At 43.3% G+C, this 12,307-nt stretch overlaps 1 protein-coding gene across 2 annotated transcripts in view; it reads left to right on the top strand.

Annotated features, from left to right (window-relative positions):
* The window catches only part of LOC114242933 (uncharacterized), a 69,635-nt gene that overhangs the window by 35,388 nt on the left and 21,940 nt on the right, over positions 1–12,307 (top strand). The window lies entirely within an intron of this gene.

The raw sequence follows: 12,307 nt of genomic DNA, 5'->3' as shown, positions 1-12,307 counted from the left end.
ACTTTGTTGGTGCAACTTAATAAATAATTAAATATACTTTGAGAACCAAAGCTTTAACAGCGGGTTGCGGATTGTGCTTTTAATTAATGTGTTCCTCGTCTTATAGGTGATTCGCGTTCTAGTGACTCAAATCATGCGTAATTATTTACTTCTCTGGCTAAGGGGTGAGACAAATATTGCCGTGCACTTCAAACTTTGTTATTTTTTTAATAATAACTAGCGGCCCGCTCTGGTCTTTAACAAAAATTTCAACGATATTTGACGTTGTTTTTTTTTAATAAAAGAACACTTATTGCGGCATAACTATAATAGTTAGACATATGCTGTCGCGAGGTTTTTGTAAATAATAATGTGTTCTACAAAATCGTAGTACATTACTTTATTCTATCATCAATCGTTTTCGCAGAGCATGCGATGTAAAGAATATGTTAGGTAATTTTTTTACACCTTGGGTTACATTATTGGAGTTTTAGTAAGGATCCCTAATTTTTTTCAAAAAAGATTATACCCTATGTCACTCGGGAATAGTGTAGCTTCCAAACAGTGAAAGAATTTTTCAAATCGGCTCAGTAGTTTCGGAGCCTATTCAATACAAACAAACAAATCTTTCCTCTTTATAATATTAAGTATAGATAACTATTTTTATTACATCAACAATATACAACTATTTTATTAAAACTACTAAATTGAATTCTGTTATACAGAGCTCAAACCCGCAAAAATCTTTAAACGGTCTCCGGATTCAAAGAATGCCTAAAGAGGGTCTTCGTTCTGAGACTTCAATAAAATTTACGTGTAAAAGCTTAAGTTGTGAAGCTTAATAATTCGGAACGCTTAACGCCGAATCACTTGAAGACATGACTCAGATTTGAAATATTGTCTTAAGAGAACAGCATGAAAAATGTTCAGTTCATATTTTCAAATAAATATATTAAAATACAAATCAATGATTCATACGAACGGTCTAGTGTTGTGTGTTTAGAGCAATTCTATGACATGAAGTTTGTATAACAATTTTTTGAATTCTGAAATAGAATAATAATTTTGACAACACACATTCATTGTAAGTCAATCAACAATTCAGGTCGTACGTGCACGTGTGTAACTACATTAAAATAAAATAAAAATAACCTTCTCTCTGAATATATCAAATTATTAAAGCGACCAGCACAAAATACAGTCCACGCTCTACATATCGTGGACTCATTTAGTAAGACACAGAAAGTTTGGCGGGATATTAATGCGTTTGAAACATCGATGGCTGAGAAATAGAACAGCAAAATCTTTTTAGTTTCGGCAAGTCGTGTGGGAGAGTACGGGCTCAGCCATAAGGGGTCAGATTTATTAACAACTTCCCAAGAAGAAGACGAAGAAGTAAAAGAAGAAGGGTCGTCGTACTCCCTTACGGGGGCACGGGACGGGCCTTGGGGCAAACTCCACTGCTCGAGAATCTCCATGGGAGACCTAGCAGCTCAGTGCCAACTGCTTCGCGACTATCGGATCGGAATCGCGACCCTCTGAGAAGATTCGACGAGAAACTTAGTGGCCGTTATACTGGGCCGGATTTTAGGGGTTTGAATATCGTTAGAGCTTGATGAAGAAGCATTTAGATGCATTTAGCTTTAGATGCTTTTTGTAGCTATAATGCTCAACTCGAACTTATTCTTAGGAATAATGAATAAATAAGGACGTCTACAGCGTATACCATAGACGAAGACGGGCTATTGCATGTGCCGGATCACTAGTACCAGCGGAGGCTGATTTTGAAGATTAGTTTTTTATTTTCTTCAGTGGTTGTCTCGAAGCAACTGTTTTGCGTGATACGAACGCTTTTAGTTCTCTAGTACTAATATAAAGTTTTTAATTGAGTACGTTTTTATGCAATAAATAAGCTCGATGTAACTAAAACTAATATTATGATTTAGCTAGCTGAGTCCCGCGATGTTACCCGCGGTACGAAGCTAGTCTAAAAAGTAGCCTAAGTTACTCCTTATATCATCAGCTACCTATCAGTGAAGGTCTCGTCAAAACCGGTCCAGCCGTTCCAGAGATTAGCCGGAACAAACAGACAGACAAAAATAAAAATAAATCTTTTGGTATATGTACTACCACAGTACGCATAGGTACATTACGCATTTAGTAAAAAGTGGTTATTGTATTATTACAAACAGACACTCCAATTTTATTTATTTGTATAGATTTCACGTATTTTCTTGTTAATTTATTAATTTTGATGTATGTATTGAATATATTACTGTTTTTGTGTCAGTCGTCAATGGCAATGAATTAATAGTGAAAAAAAAACGTTACATTAAACTATTTGTAATGTTGAAATAGCCTCTTCTTACTACATGCATATGAATATATATACGGTACATACACCAAAATAACATTTTTTACAATTTTTGTGTCTGTCTGTTTGTTCCGGCTAATTTCTGGAAAGGCTAGACCGATTTTAACGGGACTTTCACTGATAGGTAGCTGATGATATAAGGAGTAGCTTAGGCTACTTTTTTAGACTAGCTTTGCCCCGCGGCGTCACCCGCAGTTATTGTCGTACCGCGCGCAACATGACGGGACTCGCCTATCAATAATAATATTTAATGTTTCCGAAGCGAAGCGAGGGCGCGTCGCTAGTTTTAACTATGTCTGACTGTCTAACTGAGTCTACGAAAGGTAAATAAATACACATTGAATAGGGGCATCGTTTAATGAAATTAAAACCTCAAAACTTAATTGAAATCTGCGCGCTCACGATACGTGTGTTATGCGGGCTTTTTGTAAAATGGGCGCAGTATTAATTAACTTGTTCTTATTGCGCAGAACTAAACAGAACTAAACAAATTTTATTGTTTACCGACGGAGGATTAAAAGCTTAAGGCACGACACGAAAGATTTACTGGTGGTAGGACCTCTTGTGAGTCCGCACGGGTAGGTACCACCACCCTGCCTATTTCTGCCGTGAAGCAGTAATGCGTTTCGGCTTGAAGGTGGGTGGCGCATTTACGCCGTAGATGTCTATGGGCTCCAATTACTTCTTAACACCAGGTGGGCTGTGAGGTCGTCCACAAACCAAAGCAATAAAAAAAATATATAGGTCGAAATATTTGCCAAAGTCCTTGCAGTACGAAGATACGGATAACAGAGATAGTTGCGAGGCTCATAGGCCGTAACGTGAATGTCACCATCCACCATTGTGGTCATGTGCCCATCTTCGAAAACTACTATCGTAATCTAGTCAATCATTACTGGTGGTAGGACCTCTTGTGAATCCGCACGGGTGGGTACCACCACCCTGCCTATTTCTGCCGTGAAGCAGTAATGCGTTTCGGTTTGAAGGGTGGGGCAGCCGTTGATACGTGAGACCTTATAACTTGTATCTCAAGGTGGGTGGCGCATTTACGTTGTGGATGTCTATGGGCTCTAGTAACCACTTAACACCAGGTGGGCTGTGAGCTCGTCCACCCATCTACGCAATAAATAAAAAAATAAAAAACAATTTGGACAGTAGGTATCATGTGACCTCGCTGTGTACCAGGTACCCAATTCATTATAATTATAGCATTATTAAAACGATCGTATAAAATATTAACGATTCTCTATCGAGGTTGAATGATATGGGAGTTGTAGTTTAAGTGCCTATTTCCCTTCGTAAACAATGCTCGTCAATATTTTATTCACCATAACAATATGAAAGTGCTAAATAATTATTCAATTCATTAACTGATGGCAGGACGTCTTTTGAGTCAGCACGGGTAGGTACCACACACTGCCTATTTCTGACGTGAAGCAATTAAAAGTGAGGCCTTAGAAATCATGTCTCGGGGTGCGGCATTTACGTTGTACATGTCTATGGGCTCCGGTAACTACATAACATCAGGTGGGCCGTGAGCTCGTCCACCCATCTAAGCATTAAAAATATAATATTGTCCAGGAATTGAACAAAATCATATAATTATATTTTTATGCTTTTATTATGTACTTTGCTTTTTACAATTTTATATTATATATTCGATTGATATTAAGTCTGCGGCTTATTGCTTATGTTGGTGTTGCGCAAGCGTCTGTGTCGCTTCTGTCCGTCTTCACGTTTTGTTCCGGGTCTCCCCGCGCTCCGCTTCCGCGTGCCCCCAACGTTTAGGTATCGTCGCCGACAAATATAATAAAATGCTGTGTGTTTAATAATTATTTAGAGGTTTGTACATATCTATCTGTATCTTACTGGTGGTAGGACCTCTTGTGAGTCCGCACGGGTAGGTACCACCGTCCCGCCTATTTCTGCCGTGAAGCAGTAATGCGTTTCGACTTGAAGGGCAGGGCAGCCGTTGTCACTATACTGAGACCTTAGAACTTATATCTTAAGGTGGGCAGCGCATTTACGTTGTAGATGTCTATGGGCTCCGGTAACTACTTAACAACAAGTGGGCTGTGAGCGCGTCCATACTTTAAGCAATAAAAAAAAAATAAAAAAATCTGCATTGGCCTGTCGGTGATTTCGGTTTTTAGGGTTCTGTGGGAATTATAGGCAGTCTTTTATTGCCTTTTTACTGGAGTACCTTTTTGCAGTAAGCTGGAGGAGGAATGCTGCTTTTTTCCCCCTACCCGTTCACTGGTAGCCTATTCTATAGCCTGGAGCTATTCCAGGTACACCCGTACGGCTGCGTAAGCTTACAGGCTCAAAATCAGACGATTTGGTAACACTAGCTCTAACAAGAGCAGTGCTTTTCCGAATCTACCACCGGATCGAAATCGCGAGAAACTAAATGGGCAATAATACTGCTTTATAATGATTTATGAAATGCATTTCAGTACTGTATAGTTAGTTTTAAAAAGACGTTATCAACGAACGCAGCTATCAAAAATATATGGATGATACATAAATGTGTTTCCGAAAAAAGAAAGAAAAACTGTTCTACATTGTGATTTAATTTGGTCCTAAAAGCGAAATGGAGTTTTCTGAATGTCTTTTTTAGATCAAAAGTATGTATATAGTGCGCTTGTAAATTCACAAAACGTTATAAAAATGGAAATAAATATTTTGGTTCCAATTATAAAAGTGAGTAACAGTACTAGCGAAATTCTCGTTTCGAATTTTAGTCTTTATGTGTGTACTTTATATGTGTATTTTATATGTGTGACTGGCTCGGTGGTGCAGTTATGCCGAGATTTGTGGATTCAATTCTCACATCGGGCAAGAATTCGTGTGATGAACAGGTTTGCTTGATATTTATTATCTACTAGCTGACCCGGTAGACTTCGTAGTGCCTTAATCGATAAATAAAAGACCTAAACTTTTGTTTAAAATAAACTTAAAATAAACAAAAAAAATCCGTCCGACGGGGGACATATCAAAGGGAAAACAAAATTGTTATTTTTATTTAATTCCGAGCATTTTCATATTTATTTACCTTTTAAACCTTCTCTGGACTTCCAAAAATAATTCAAGACCAAAATTAGCCAAATCGGTCTAGCCGTTCTCGAGTTTTAGCGATACTAACGAACAGCAATTCATTTTTATATAATATATAGACTAGCGACGCGCCCTCGCTTCGCTTCGGAAACTGTAATTTATTATTGATTTCTCCACTATTTAATGGATGTTTTTATACATATAAACCTTCCTTTTCAATCACTCTTTCTATTAAAAAAAACGCATCAAAATCCGTTGCGTAGTTTTAAAGATTTAAGCATACATAGGGATATATACAGGGACAGAGAAAGCGATTTTGTTTTATACTACGTAGTGACTAGCGGCCCTCCCCGGCTTCGCTTGGGTAGTAGCGCACGCGATGTAAATAATGTTAGGTCATTTTTTACACATTGGATTACATTATGGAGTTTTGGTAAGGATCTCAAATTTTTTTTTAAATATAATAAACATAGCCTTTGTCACCCGGGGCCGTGCCCTGGGGGACCGGCTCCTTGAGCTATATAATGGCTGCTTGGAGTCGGGACGGTTTCCGTCGCTCTGGCGGACGGGTAGACTTGTGTTGTTGAGGAAGGAGGGGCGGGTATCGTCCTATCGTACTGCTGGACGAGGCGGGAAAATTGCTGGAACGTATTCTGGCTGCCCGCATCGTTCGGCACCTGGTCGGGGTGGGGCCTGACCTGTCGGCGGAGCAGTACGGCTTCCGGGAGGGCCGTTCGACCGTGGATGCAATTCTTCGCGTGCGGTCCCTCTCGGACGAGGCCGTTTCTCGGGGTGGGGTGGCGCTGGCGGTGTCTCTTGACATCGCCAACGCATTTAACACTCTGCCCTGGACCGTGATAGGGGGGGCACTGGAGAGGCATGGAGTGCCCCTCTACCTCCGCCGGCTGGTTGGGTCCTATTTGGGGGCCAGGTCGGTCGTATGTACCGGGTACGGTGGGACCCTTCATCGTTTTCCGGTCGTGCGTGGTGTTCCGCAGGGGTCGGTTCTCGGCCCCCTCTTGTGGAATATCGGGTACGACTGGGTGCTGAGGGGCGCCCTCCTCCCGGGCATCCGCGTTATTTGTTACGCGGACGACACGTTGGTCGTGGCCCGGGGGGATGATTATAGGGAGTCTGCCCGTCTCGCCACAGCGGGAGTGGCCCTCGTCGTCGGAAGGATAAGGAGGCTGGGTCTCGACGTGGCGCTCAATAAATCCGAGGCTCTGTGGTTTCACGGGCCGCGGAGGGCGCCACCCGTTGACACCCACATCGTGGTTAGAGGCGTCCGGATAGGGGTCGGGGTGCAGTTGAAGTACCTCGGCCTCGTGTTGGACAGCCGGTGGGCTTTTCGTGCTCACTTTGCGGAGCTGGTCCCCCGATTGATGAGGACGGCCGGTTCTTTGAGCCGGCTGCTCCCGAATATTGGGGGACCGGATCAGGTTGTGCGCCGCCTCGACGCGGGGGTGGTGCGATCGATGGCCCTGTACGGTGCACCTGTGTGGGCTGAGCCACGCAACCGGGCCACTATGGCTCGGTTCCTGCGCCGGCCGCAGCGCACCGTTGCCATCAGGGTCATCCGCGGATATCGCACCGTCTCCTTCGAGGCGGCGTGTGTTTTGGCGGGGACGCCGCCATGGGAGCTGGAGGCGGAGTCGCTCGCTGCCGACTATCGGTGGCGCAGTGAGCTTCGTGCTCGGGGCGTGGCGCGTCTCCCCGAAAGTGAGCTGCGGGCGCGGAAGGCCCATTCTCGGCGGTCCGTGCTCGAGTCGTGGTCGAGGCGATTGGCCAACCCCACGTGGGGGCTACGGACCGTCGAGGCGGTTTACCCGGTCTTTGATGACTGGGTGAATCGTGGCGAGGGACGTCTCACCTTTCGTCTAGTGCAGGTGCTGACCGGGCACGGATGCTTCGGGAAGTACCTGCGCCGGATAGGGGCTGAGCCGACGACGAGGTGTCACTATTGTGGACACGACCTGGACACGGCGGAGGATACGCTCGCTGTCTGCCCCGCTTGGAAGGTGCAGCGCCGTGTCCTGGTCGCAAAGATAGGACCTGACTTGTCGCTGCCTGGCGTCGTGGCGTCGATGCTTGGCAGCGATGAGTCATGGAAGGCTATGCTCGACTTCTGCGAGTGCACCATCTCGCAGAAGGAGGCGGCGGGGCGAGTGAGGGAAAGCTCTCCTCACTACGCAGAAACCCGCCGCCGCCGAGCAGGGGGTCGGGACCGGGGTCGTATCCGTGACCTGGCCCTCTAAGAGCTAGGGGTCCCACCCGTTTTGTGCGGGGAGAGACCCAGACGTGGGGTGGCGTGCTTTGCACGCTCACCCGCAATAGGAAGCCGGGTGATGGTAGACCGCGTTCCCCCGACCGCTCTGGGGGAAGGTGTAACGCGGCGCCATCAAAGCGGGCTCTCGGCCCGCTGAACGAGGGAACCGGTGGTCGTGTCGCTGGCGGCCACCGGTCCGGCGTCCGTGGGACGGTGGGATGGATGTAATGTGCTCTGCGTCAACCCTGTCCCGCCGTTTCAATAGCCCCGACTGGGCTCCGGCCCGGTCCGAGGTAGGGCGCCGGCTGTGAGCGGCAGGAGTTTTTAGTGAGGTTCAACTCCCACATACCCCACCTGCCGCGCGGGTGGGGATCCGGCGATTTTCTCCTGTGGAAAAAAAAAAAAAAAAATGTCACCCGGGGCCAACCATTAAATATTTTTTTAAATCGGTTCAGTAGTTTCCAAACAAGCAATCAAATCTTTCCTCTTTATAATATGTGTAGGTATATATTTAAACATATTTAAGTATGTATGCTAGTCTCTGGTGCCCATAACACAGAGAATCCTGTGGAATCTTTAACTCATTCAAACACGCATACATAATAGTTTATGTAACAAATGTTTTCTTTGTGAATTCAGATATCATCTTTATATGCCAAGTCGACCAGCGTAATACAGCTACTATTTAATACATTTGCTTCGACTATATCTTTTTTCTATCTCTATCAAAAATTACAGCGTAATTTGCTTGTATTTGAGAAGGGTTTCTTCTTGGCTATTTACTTGAGAGCTTAATCATCGATATGGTATTTTAATTAAACAAAATCGAGACGTGTTGACCGCAAAAGAAAACAAACCAGTCTTTCGCTGGCTTAGTCATGTTGTGAGTCACATGGAGGACGCCGCATTCCCGGAACTGTCTTGTATGAGTAACATTGTATAACTGCACATAACATTACTTTAATTTCGTGAGATAACGGTGTAGGGGACTACTCATATTATGTCGGAACATGTAACGCCATCTGTGGTTAGATAGCGAAACCAGATATCAAAACAATTCGAACGCCTCTGGAATGTTCTGGAAAATTATAGACAGTCGAAACGACTATGCAAGCGTGATGAGCGAAATGAAGACAGTTCTATTCGAAGCGAAGTAACGAACGCTTTACCTTAAGAATAAAGCAAAGAATTGAATTGTGACAATGAACTTGTGATTTTGAAAATTGACGTAGGTATTAATAAAATTTAGTTTTGATGAATGTTAATTTAGATTAATTAATTATTATACATAAATTAGTTTTCATTAGACAGGTGAATGTGATCAAGGCGCACCTGGTTAAGCGGTTATGGGAGCCCTTAGACATGAAGACCGCCACCCTCCTTGAAACACGCTTTTTTGTTCCCTACCTACGCTGATATCCTTGAGAGGCTATATCAGCGTTACCCTAGCGTGTAGGTGAGCACTCAGGGCTCAAACTGGAGGTGTTGCTAACACTGGTCCTAGCAAGAGCAATGCTTCGCAGAATCTACCACCGGATCGGAAACGTGACCCACTGAGAAGATCCGACGACAAATTCTGTGGGCTGTGTCTGTGGGTTAATTTACTCGTCGAGCCCTTCGTCGCAAGTGACGGGTTCGATGAGGACGATGACCGGTGCTTGAGGTACCTAAAAGCACCGTTAATGGATCGGGGGGAGGATGACGTGTTTAGGGCGACGTCGAATGTTTACCGTTCGGTCCAAAGGATCAGGTATGTAATTTCCGGCGGCCACGACAAGAGGGTTTGCGTGTCGTGTCGCCATCTCAAAGTGGCGCAATGATGCCAACTGTATACACTTACTGATTGAGTCAAGCTCCAGGTCATCATGGAGATCCACATTCCGAACCACGGTTGAGACACGCAGTTGAAGCCTCGACTATTCTCTCAATCGATCTATACTAATATTACAAAGCTAAAGAGTTTGTTTGTTTGAACGCACTAATCTCAGGAACTACTGGTCTGATTTGAAAAATTCTTTCATTGTTAGATAGCTCATTTATTGAGGAAGGTTATAGGCTATATTATTATAGCATCACGGTAAGGCCAATACAAGTGGAGCACCAATAAATAATGTTTCAAAATAGGGGTTTAAATAGCTCCTTAACATTCTATAATTCAAAAATATTTTAACTTTCTACGTAAATGAAGTCGCGGGTAAAATTTTGCGTTATGCCAAATTAACTATTCCACGCGGACGGAGTCGCGGGCAAAAGCTAGTTTGAAATAAAACAGTATTAACTTTACAAATTTGCAACTTAATAAAAACTTGCTTATCGTTTTCTAGAAATTATCGGGACACCGGTTAAGAATGCATCGGAAATACAATGCAGGTGTATTGGTACCTGTTGTATCGTTTCCAAGTATTATGGATCGTAAAACTGAGTGGCCATCTCGCACGAGAGCTTCGCTTATTTGTTCAATACATAACCGCGTTGTTTGTTCAGTAGAGTACGGAAATGTTGTTTAGAGATTGAATCTCTCGATTAAAAAAGTTATTGTTTTCTTAATAGCCAACGCAAGCGTTCACACAAACAAAACTTTTTTATTTATTGCATATTTAGGTGGACGAGCTCACAGCCCACCTGGTGTTGAGTGGTTACTGGAGCCCATAGACATCTACGACGTAAATGTTCCACCCACCTTGAAAACTACTAGCCGTAGCAAGGCCATTGCTTCCCAGGATCTACCATTATTACTTAAAACGCAATGTATTACATACAAACCGAACTGAGCATTGACCAAGTGCACCAGCTAACGTCACGTTACATTGAACTCTCATTAGAAAAATCACAAATTAAATTTCACGTTAAAACTATTGTTGCCGAAATAAGACCATATTCACTGTTACCTTATGAATTAGTTTCCGTTACTGTCTCACTTTTGTTTTGTTCTAAACAATTTTATTGATATTATCGAAGTTCCTAAATCAATAAATAAAGAGAATCAGTTCTCAAACAGGAAAATATACACTGTTTATTCTTTTTGCCTATTCGTATACTGTAAATAAAGTGTACTTAGAAAGTGGCATGAATCCGTCAAACAGCTCCTAGAAAGATGTTCAATATTTTGACACGAATAGAAACCAGTTCGTATTGACATGTCATAGAATAAGTATCCTCTACAATATTTAATCATCGATACCGAATGATTCGTAGCAATCCAAGACTTATTTGTTTAGGGGTAAAGTGAGAATTGGTACTCCACAAATATCTGTAGTAAACATTTGCTTAGGACTGAATTTACACAAACGAACGTGTGAGAATAGCCCTCGAATATTGAGTTTGCTAAAACTTTCGGGGCATTGACATGGAGCTCTAGTGCTTATTGTGAGTGCCTTAAAGCTATTTTGTTTATGACATTTCAAGGTTTAGAGAGAGAGAGAGAGAGAGAGAGAGAGAGAGAGAGAGAGAGAGAGAGAGAGAGAGAGAGAGAGAGAGAGAGAGAGAGAGAGAGAGAGAGAGAGAGAGAGAGAGAGAGAGAGAGAGAGAGAGAGAGAGAGAGAGAGACTACACAATAACGCAAGTGTAGGTGCGTGTAAAAGTTTTATTTTTATTTTTTTATTGCTTAGATGTGTGGACGAGCTCACAGCCCACCTGGTGTGAAGTGGTTACTGGAGCCCATAGACATCTACAACGTAAATGCGCCACACACCTTGAGATGTAAGTTCTAAGGTCTCAGTATAGTTACAACGGCTGCCCCACCCTTCAAACCGAAACGCATTACTGCTTCACGGCAGCAACAGGAGGGGCGGTGGTACCTACCCGTGCGGACTCACAAGAGGTCCTACCACCAGTAAATGTAAATGCTAACTTGAAACAGGTCAGAGAAGTCGTCGCGGCCTAAAGGATAAGACGTCCGGTGCATTCGTGTTGAACGATGCACCGATGTTCGAATCCCAGGCGGGTACTAACTTGACTTCCACGGTGAAGGAACAACATTGTCTAATAAAAAACAAACCCACAAAAACTTTAATTTGCGTAATTTCTAGTGGTAAACCTCTTGTGAGTCCGCGCGGGTCGGTACCACATTTCTGCCATGAAGCAGTAATGCGTTTCGGTCTGAGGGGTGGGACAGCCGTTGTAACTATACTGAGATCTTATAACTTATACCTCAGGGTGGGTGGCACATTTGCGTTGTAGATGTCTATGGGCTCCAGTAACCACTTAAAACCAGGTGGGCTGTGAGCTCGTCCACCCATCTAAGCAATAAAAAAAAGGTCAATTTATGATTGTCCTCGATCAATTCTCAACGAACTTGACTGGTGAAAGTTAATCGTTCTAAATCTGTCACCTTTTCAGGTTGAGACCGCATTGATATTTCGAGGATAAAAGCTTGGAATATCTAGAACACTATGACAGCCTGTTCAAGCCTTTTTTGTTTGCTATTTAATGAATACCATGTTGTGATACCTTCAAGCTTAGTAATAACACAGATTTGTCTATTTGTTCCAGTTGGCTCGGTAACACCGATACTCTATTCGAGCTGTACATAGGTTCATGATCATATGACCAAAAAGGCGGTATGAGAGTAGATGGTAATGTGATGGAAGGGACGCTCTAAAAAAACTTGGACGGACTATGTGAAAGAGGTT

Source organism: Bombyx mandarina, chromosome 08 (genome assembly GCF_030267445.1).
Source record: "Bombyx mandarina strain Sakado chromosome 08, ASM3026744v2".
Taxonomy (NCBI): domain Eukaryota; kingdom Metazoa; phylum Arthropoda; class Insecta; order Lepidoptera; family Bombycidae; genus Bombyx; species Bombyx mandarina.
Note: the sequence above shows the minus strand (reverse complement) of the source record. Positions and strands in the feature narration are given on the sequence as shown.